Genomic DNA, 9,638 nt, shown 5'->3' with positions numbered 1-9,638 from the left:
AAAGACCTGTGAGCTTACCAGCTTTACTCACTATGTTACTGAATGGTGAATTAAGATTCTTTGAGGGCCGGCGCCGTGGCTCACTTGGTTAATCCTCCTCCTGCAGCACCTGCATCCCATATGGGTGTCAATTCTAGTCCCGGTTGCTCCTCTTCCAGTTCGGCTTTCTGCTGTGGCCCGGAAGGGCAGTGGAGGATGGCCCAAATGCTTGGGCCCCTGCACCCGCATGGGAGACCAGGAAGAGGCTCCTGGTTTCGGATTGGTGCAGCACCAGCTATAGTGGCCATTTGGGGAGTGAACCAATGGAAGAAAGACCTTTGTCTCTCTCACTGTCTATAACTTTACCTGTCAAATAAATTGAAAAAAAAAAAAAAAAAAGAAGATTCTTTGGATTTCTGTGTTTCTCCAAACATAGATGTGGGGAAAGATGGGGACAGATCTTTGGAACAAATTGCAAAATAGATTCTTACTGTGGGAATAGAGATGAACTTCTAATTTCCTAAATTACAACTTTTAGTTTTAGCTGTAAAATTGATCATTAGAGGCAATTATTTTAGGGGCAAAAACTAGTTAGCCGTAATCTTTTCTAGATGAAATTAGGTTTCAATATATTCAACAGACTGGCATTTTTCCTCTCTTCCCTTCTCCCTGGGCTGCTGTTGCTGCTCCCAGCTCAGTGGGGAGGGATTCCCACTTTCAGGTCACTCCTGGACCCAACCCCTCTCAGGGTTTCATCATTCTGTCATGGTGAGATGGATATGCTTCTGGTTTCAGGTGAAGGATTCGAAATAGAGATTAAATTCAATTTAAGAAAATAAGCAATATGTGTTACATGTCATTTTATGGACACAAATTCATACCCTCGATTCTAAGCACCAAAATCATTAAAGGATATGGAAGAATTTGTTAAAAATTAGCAGAATAAGCCGGCGCTGCGGCTCACTAGGCTAATCCTCCGCCTTGCAGCGCTGGCACACCGGGTTCTAGTCCTGGTCGGGGCGCCGGATTCTGTCCTGGTTGCCCCTCTTCCAGGCCAGCTCTCTGCTGTGGCCGGGGAGTGCAGTGGAGGATGGCCCAAGTGCTTGGGCCCTGCACCCCATGGGAGACCAGGAGAAGCACCTGGCTCCTGCCATCAGATCAGCGCAGTGCGGCGGCCATTGGAGGGTGAACCAATGGCAAAGGAAGACCTTTCTCTCCGTCTCTCTTTCTCACTGTCCACTCTGCCTGTCAAAAAATAAAAAAGAAAAAAAATAGTAGAATAATAACAATAAAGATGGGAATGAAATAGTATCATTGGGTTTCAATATTCTTCTAAAGAAGACAGCTGCTCAGAGGTTGTTCAGGGAAAATGGGAAGTAGAGGGACTGCTACTTGGGGACACTCATTTTGAACTTTCAGTTTTGAATTAGGGTTGACATCGGGGTGTAGCGGGTTAAGTCACTGCCTGCAATGTCCTGCTACTTTCTCTGCACCTATGCCACATTTGTTTCGGACCGGAAAATGTAGCTAAGGATTAAAGTGTTCCTAGGTCATTCCTAGCTTCCACTTCCACCCCAGTGAATCAGCAAGAGCAGCAGAAGTCACAGGTCTCTAAACAAACATTAGAGTAACCTTTATTCCATGCATGTTTGATCACCGATGAAGGAGTGATTGCTTTTTCTGCTGACGATATTTTCTCTGAAATCTTTCCACCTTACTCCTAATGGGGATACTTTTTAACTTCACATATCAAAGGACACCAGTGACCTCATGTTTCCCATCCCCAATGAGAGGTGACAAAATCTCATGGTCTTCTAATCAAATTCCTGCCCCTGCTTTCTTATCTTTCATTCATTGCCAAACAACAACAACAATAAACCAAACAAACAAAAAATACCTGAGTGCATATCCAGAGTCTTGTTCTCCACACCGTTCTTGATGTTTGCTGTCAAAGCTGTCATCCTGATGCTCACTATGGTCTGGTTGCTCTGATTTATCCTAAAGCATCGTCAGCTCACTGCCAACAGCCTAGTGTTCAGCATCCATGTCTGAAAATTCTAAATCTTACATGATTGAACTCCAAGCTGCCGTCCTAATTATATTTTCCCCTCCTCTATGTAATTCCTACTCTTTTGGCAAATTTATTTATAATTTCATGTGTTATTTTTGCCTCCAGGCCTCATTAAATGGCAGAAATTCCCTTATGTTATGTTGCCATTTTCCTATGATCAAATTCTAGTGGATTTTCAGAGATCATTAAATTTCTTTCAGTTCACCAAAACTCTCTCTCTCTCTCTCTCACACACACACACACATTCTTGTTCAAACTAATATAGTCCTTTCCTAATAGTTTTATTAGGCACTTATTCTCCATCTCATATTATAATTACTTAAGCACGAATAAGCTCTCCTACAAGATTGAGTTTTAAATTTCTTAAAATTTAAATTTTCCGGCTGGCACCGCGGCTCACTCGGCTAATCCTCCACCTTGCGGAGCCAGCACACCGGGTTCTAGTCCCGGTTGGGGCACCGGATTCTGTCCCGGTTGCTCCTCTTCCAGGCCAGCTCTCTGCTGTGGCCAGGGAGTGCAGTGGAGGATGGCGCAAGTGCTTGGGCCCTGCACCCCATGGGAGACCAGGAGGAAGCACCTGGCTCCTGGCTTCGGATCAGCACGGTGCGCTGGCCGCAGCGCGCCAGCCACGGCAGCCATTGGAGGGTGAACCAACGGCAAAGGAAGACCTTTCTCTCTGTCTCTCTTTCTCACTGTCCACTCTGCCTGTCAAAAAAAATTTTAAAAAAATTTAAATTTTCCCACTAATTCTTGTATCCCTAGCGGTAATGTAAAAAAAAAATAATCAATACATGATTGTGATAAAAGTTAATTTTATATTTGAATTCTATCCTCCATAAATTGTGTTTCTATTGCACCCAGGGAGAAGATCTGGGGAAAGGTTTATTTTACCCAAATCAGTTGTATCATTGTATATATTTGTCCATGCTCTTACACAGATACACATACACATGCACACTGCATGCATATTTGCACATCATTTCAATACATATGAATGACTGAGTTTGGCTTTAAATAATATCAAAGGAGTCAATTATGTTCTAGATTTTGGAAACTAAGAATAGGGAAGCCAGTCAGTGGGTTAAAGCCCCAGTTTGCAGAGCTGGGATTCCACATGGGTGCCGGTTTGAATTCCGGTTGCTCCACTTCTGATCCAGCTCTCTCTATGGCCTGGGAAAGCAATAGAAGTTGGTCCAAGTCCTTGGGCCCCTGCACCCACGTGGGAGAATCTCCTCTTTCCTGGCTTCCAGGTCGGCCCAGTTCCAGCCGTTGTGGCCATCTGGGGAGTGAACTGGTGGATGGAAGACCTTTCTCTCTGCCTCTGCCTCTCTGTAACCCTGCCTTTATAATTAAATCTTTTTTTTTTTTTTTAAGAATAATAGGAAGAAAAGGCTACTATATTTTGTTATTAATTTGCTATTAAATTTCACCTGTAGGAGAAAGAAGAGAACTTCAATTTAAGGTCTCAATTAATCAGTTTCAGGCCAACCTCAGCTTGTGCTACATTCATTAACTTTACTGCCTAGCTAGCTGGCAATTTCAAGGGTTCTGCATTGTCAGTCAGTTCACCATGTGATCTGGGAGAAGTAATACATGTCATTTATAGGGCATCTCTTTTCAATATGGTTTCAGTTGATTAAAGTCATTTCTTCACTCATGAAATGGTAATGAACCATATTTTCACACTCTTGGAATTGGCCCCTAGAGCTTAAAAGAATTGAGTTGAGCAAGGTCGAAGAGAAAGCCACTAATATGTATGCTATTTTAATCCCTTAAATTAGATATGTACTATGAAATTGAAGGATGATTTTCAGAGTTGAGAGAAAGAATGTTTTTGTACAAGAACAAAATGAAGTCCACGGAGGAAATTCAAGAAGGGAAAAATGACAGGGTTGGTTTAGGATTAGTCAATAAAATAACTAAAGATGTGACATACTCAAAACTTCCAGAGGACGGTAAAAGTGAGAAAGCAAACAAGTGAATACTGTGAATAGAAAAAGCACTAATGAAGAAAAAAGCAAAAGGCAATATTTTATGGATTTTCCAAAAGAACTAGAAAAATACGAAAGCTTTAGAACTCATGGGATTAGGTTGGCTTTTTTTTTTTTTTTCCAACTTTAGTGTTTTTTAAAAAGAAGTACTAGATCATTGTTTACCTAGGTCACCTAGAATTATGTCACCAAAAAACTGAACAGCATACCACAGCCTCCTAAGCGCAGCCGTGGATGGAAGAATTTTTAAAAGGCTTCCCTCCCCATGATATACGTTTATAGAATCTCTATTAGACAGTAAGAATAAGAAAATTAAAAGCTGAAACGATCTACAAATTAAATTTCTGTTTAGGAGTTTTACAAGTAAAAAAAATTGTTGTTACTTTATAATTGTTGTTTGCCCCACAGTACTCTATCATACTTGTTCAAAATACAGAAACATCCAATGTGTTAAGAACGTTCATGAGGCCTAATGACTGTAGATGTCCTTTGCCATTTACCTCATGGAACCTACCGAATTTTTTCTATCGTTCTTTTCTTGGAGAGAAGGATGATGAGAAAGATCGTTTTACCATATTGAACAGATGGATAAAAATAATTGAGTAATATTAAATGCTTTATCTACTAGCTAATCTAGCATAAATGGATTTAATACAGGGCTAAAGGAGTTCATGTTATTTAATAGCTTTTGTTAATGGCAACTATTTAAAGAAGTCAAAGTAGGTACTGATAAAACATATTGAAATGCATAGCCCCTGTTCTTCTGTGAGGTCATTCAATAAAAATTTCTTTGTGTTCCTGGGTTCTAACATATCCGATTTTATTTTATGCCATCAAATCATTTTTCGGTGATTTTAGTATGGTTTGGCACACAGGATTTAGAATTGTAAACCAGATTACCTGGCAAGGAATTATACCACTGACTTAATAAATTATTACAAGGAATTAATGTAACTGCTCTGGGTCACAATTTCCTAGGATAATTGTTTCTCTTTTTTGGCAGGAAAATAAAAGGAAAAAACACAGGCTATTTCTTGAGAACTCGTGTCTTTTCTTCAGACAGAAGTCTCCTGTGAAAGTTAGACTTCTCTCGCAAAGTTATTCCTGAAACGGATTGACTCAGAGGGCAGATGACTTAGGGTTCTATTAGTTTCTATAAACAGCCCTGTCTCATGAGTAATGCTGAGATCACAGTTCTTAAGCACTTAGGGATTTCCCTGAACCCAATGAGTTTGACAAAACACACTTTAGGAAAAATTCAAACTATCATGCTGTACTAAACAGGCTTGAAACTTCTTACATATTTATTTATATTAATGGATTTCACATGTTGAGTTTTGCAGAAGAAACAAGAAATGTATCTGAGGTAATAGACATAGTAGCAAGGATCAGTTACAAGAGTAAGTATTCTAATTTTATATGATCTTGGTTTGGTTACTTGACCTGGAGTCCAGTTTCCTGTATTATAAAATGAAGAAGTTCAATGGTGGAATATATAAGTTATATTACAGACCTATACATAGCAAAATCAAGTGGTTTTATTTATAAATACAAGTTTTAGAAACATTTTAGCCAGTTTTTAAGATTAGGGTAGATTTAGATATAGAGAAAAATTGTGAAGATAGTGTATATCATAACTATCCTGCTATTAACATTTTAACATTAGCATGATACATTTGTCATAATTAATAAAACAATGGATATATTATTTCCCAAGTTTATTCTTTAATTAAGTTTCCTTAATTATTATCTGATGAATGTTTTTAAAAAAGAATTATTTATTTATTTATTTGATTATTTATTTGAAAGGCAGAGTTACAGAGGGAAAATAAAAGACAGGGAGAGAAAGATTTTCCATCCACTGGTTCAATCTCTAAATGTCTGCAATAACCAGGGCTGGGCATGGCTGCCCCCAAGAGCCAGGAGCTTCATCCAGGTCACCCACATGGGGCCCAAGCACTTGAGCCATCCTCTGCTGCTTTCCCAAGCATATTATCCCAGAACTGGATTAGAAGTGGAGCAGGGGAGTCAGGGGGAGAGGGGGTCGAACCTTTGCCCCATAGGATGTCAGTGTTGCAGGCCATGGCTTAACTTGCTATGCCACAACACAGGCCTCCAAATTATCTTTCTATATTCCAGAGTCCCATCCAATCTACCAGGTTATATTTGTCACATTTCCTTAGGCTCCTCTTGGCTACGATAATTGTTTATACTTCCCTTGCTTTTGATGATAATTGGAGTTTTGAGGGATTGTTGTAGAATTTTTCTCTACTGGAACTTATGATATTTTTCTTTTGATTGGATTTGGATTGTAGGATTTGGAGAGAAAGACCACAAACATAAAATTTTATCACATCACATGAAGCGTGCATATCATCAACATGCTTGCTTAATTACTGTTGACTGACTCTGGTGACCTAGAAATTATTTTTCTTTCCCTCTCTTTCTGTCTCTCTTCCTATATTCTAATTTTTGGAAGAAAGTTATTAAGTACAGAGTGTACTTAAGATTTGGGTTTTGTTAAGGTAGCTAGGTAGTCATTAGCTCATGTGTGTGAGAGAGACCAAAGGAAATGGGAATTTTTTGTGGCAGAATGAGGGAAGAACGTAGAAGCAAGTCTTGGAAGCAGATCAGCATTTGCACATCAGAAGTCTTGTTCTTACTGCATAACCTTATTAGGTGGATTCCAGCCTCTCCCTGGGTAGCACAGGGAATCATCCCACCCTACACCAAGGAGGCTATTGGGTGGATTACGAAGTAAGTCCTGGGGGGAATTTCAGGAACTCAACTTCCAGAAGCTATTCCACCCAAGAATATCCCAGAAGAGGGAGAGTGGAGGAGGAAAGGAGAACCCATACTCATTTCCGGGAAAACTCCAGTCTGAACGCAGAGTGGGCCCTCAGTCCTTTCCTGAGCTGCCCTCCTGGTCTGTCAGGTATACTCTCTTCACTGAATGTGGCTAGCATGCTAACTACTTGGAAAAAAAAAAAAGTGGGCATTATTCTCCATCCTCTAGAGGGTGGAGTTTGAACCTAAGCTATTTGCAATTATAATCATTATGAGTAGGACTTTGCCTTAGCCTGTGTCTTTGAAATGAAACCTTCCTAACTGCTTCTCAGGCTTCACCTCCCCCAAAGGTGGGAAAGAAAGACTAGGGTGGGCTGATACTGGGTGTTTCTCCTCCCTCCTCCCCCAACAACTTGGTTGGTTCTGAAGGACTCCAATATTTAGGCTCTTGTAAAATATAATGGTATTTCAAAATGTTAGTGGAGCAATGGAATTAAAAGGTAATGTTTTTCCCATGGATCTTTGAATATCCCTGGTCATTTCTTCTGAGGTTCAGCCTAGTTAAGAACAGAATGTTCTGGGATATTCCAAAATGTTTTCTTAGCCCTCCCTGAACTGAATGCACGGAATTTTTCTCAGCATGAACTGTGAGAACCAGACTGAGCTTTCAGAACACCAGAGTACTGCTAGTCCTTAACTCAGATTTGTCTACGCTGAATCTCCAGCAATTTGCCAATCACACTTCAGGTTTTCTTACCCTGAGGACTCTGCTCAGGCAAGCCGTGATTCTCCAGTTTGATCTCTGTCTCTCCAATTGTGAGGACAGTTGTTTGCACTACAACCTGACTTCTCTGAAACATCTGTAAGCTATTGATTTTTCAGCCGGTCCAGGTGTTTACCTGTTGGAATCTCGTTTCATGATGGGCCAGAACCATAAGTTTTGATAACTTTTAACACTTCTTATAGACAAAAATTCCCTCAGGAACTCCTTCATTGATTTATTTCTCCTTCATTACTGAAGGATAATTTCACTGGATACAGACTTATAGGTTGGTATGCTTTATCTCCCAACACTAAATTTTTGACCACTCCCTCCTATTTTTGGCCTAGTATTAATGTGGGAAAAATCAGGGAGATAGATCAAGTTCATGAGCTGGAGGCCACACCTACCCCACCCCATATAATCTTATTATCAATCAGATGGCGCCTCCCCCAATGCACCCCTCCTTACCTGGGACCTGCGGGCAGTACTATGTAACCACTCCCCTTTTGCAAGCTAAGAAGAAGCCTGGGGAATGAGAGGGTGTTCTCTCTTTTCTCTCTCCTCACTTGTGGACCCAGGACAAGCAGAGCAGGGTATGAAGTTCCTCTTTTTGCCTTTCCTGGCCCATTCTCCCTAAATGAAACCTTCACGTGCCTGTGGATTCTCCTCACATTCTAAATAAACCTCACCATGCTGCAGCCTGTGTTGGTGCCTGTGCTTAGAATTCTTTTCTAAGCAACAGACAAGAACCTGGGATATTAATTTTGGCCCAACCTAGCCCACAATAGTATCTGGTGAAATGCCTGCTGGTTTTCTTATTTCTGTTTCTCTAGAAATAAAATGTTTCTCTTATTTGTGTTTGGTTTTCTAGTGCTGGAATATGACATACCTATGTGTATGTCTGTTTTTGTTATTGTATTAGTTTTGAATTTATAATTTTTTTATGGAAAGCTTCAGGAATTTGCATGTCATTCTTTTGCAGAGACCATGCTGATATCCTTTGCATGGTTTCAATATTAGTATTTTTGCTGCAAAGTGAGAACTTGTTCTCTGACTTTCTAGATCTGTAATTTGGTATCAGTCTTTAATATTAGAAGTTTCTCAATCATTATTACTTCAAATATTTCTTCAGTCTCATTTTTTTCTCCTTCTGATATTCCAACTACATTATAAAGACATAGAAACACCACCTCTATTCTTTTAGGTCCCAACTGCAGCCTGAGAACTAAATTAAAGTAACAGGCTAGCCGGCGGGCGGCTCACTAGGCTAATCCTCCACCTTGTGGCTCCAGCACACCGGGTTCTAGTCCTGGTCGGGGCGCCGGATTCTGTCCCGGTTGCCCCTCTTCCAGGCCAGCTCTCTGCTGTGGCCAGGGAGTGCAGTGGAGGATGGCCCAAGTGCTTGGGCCCTGCACCCCATGGGAGACCAGGAGAAGCACCTGGCTCCTGCTTTCGGATCAGCGCGGTGCACCGGCCTCAGTGCGCTGGCCGCGGCTGCCATTGGAGGGTGAACCAATGGCAAAGGAAGACCTTTCTTTCTGTCTCTCTCTCTCACTGTCCATTCTGCCTGTCAAAAAAAAAAAAAAAAAAAAAAAAAAAAAAAAAGTAACAGACTAATAGGAGAAGATTATAATGTAGATTTTATTTGGTAGAGGAGTCCTCATTAAAAAAAAATGAACACTGATAGAAGCAGTAAGAGTGAATTACTTACATAGTGAATAGGACAAAAATTGTTAGCTGGGCAAAGCAATTAAATGATGTGGGGAGGCTTAAAAGATAAGAAGTATTGGGGCTGGCACTGTAGCTTAGTTGGCTAAGCCTCCGCCTTTAGGTGCTGGCATGCCATATGGGTGCCAGTTCATGTCCCTGCTGCTCCTTTTCCAATCCAGCTCCCTGCCATGGCCTGGAGAAACAGTGGAAGATGGCTCACGTGCTTGGGCCCCGGCACCAGCGTGGGAGACCTAAAAGAAGCTCCTGGCTCCTGGTTTTGGATTGGCAGCTCCGGCCGTTGCGCCCAACTGGGGAGTGAACCAGTGGATGGAAGACT

At 41.0% G+C, this 9,638-nt stretch overlaps 1 non-coding gene across 1 annotated transcript; it reads right to left on the bottom strand.

Annotated features, from left to right (window-relative positions):
• Positions 1 to 8,528: 8,528 nt before the first annotated feature.
• LOC127483333 (U6 spliceosomal RNA) lies at positions 8,529 to 8,634 on the bottom strand. The gene has a single exon (XR_007909528.1). It is a non-coding gene; the product is annotated as a U6 spliceosomal RNA (small nuclear RNA).
• Between the last annotated feature and the right edge of the window lie 1,004 nt (positions 8,635 to 9,638).

The sequence above is a fragment of the Oryctolagus cuniculus genome, chromosome 8 (assembly GCF_051225735.1).
Source record: "Oryctolagus cuniculus isolate XC-2025 breed Fujian yellow rabbit chromosome 8, ASM5122573v1, whole genome shotgun sequence".
Classification (NCBI taxonomy): Eukaryota; Metazoa; Chordata; class Mammalia; order Lagomorpha; family Leporidae; genus Oryctolagus; species Oryctolagus cuniculus.
The sequence above is the reverse complement of the archived record's forward strand: the minus strand, read 5'-3'. Positions and strand labels throughout refer to the sequence as shown.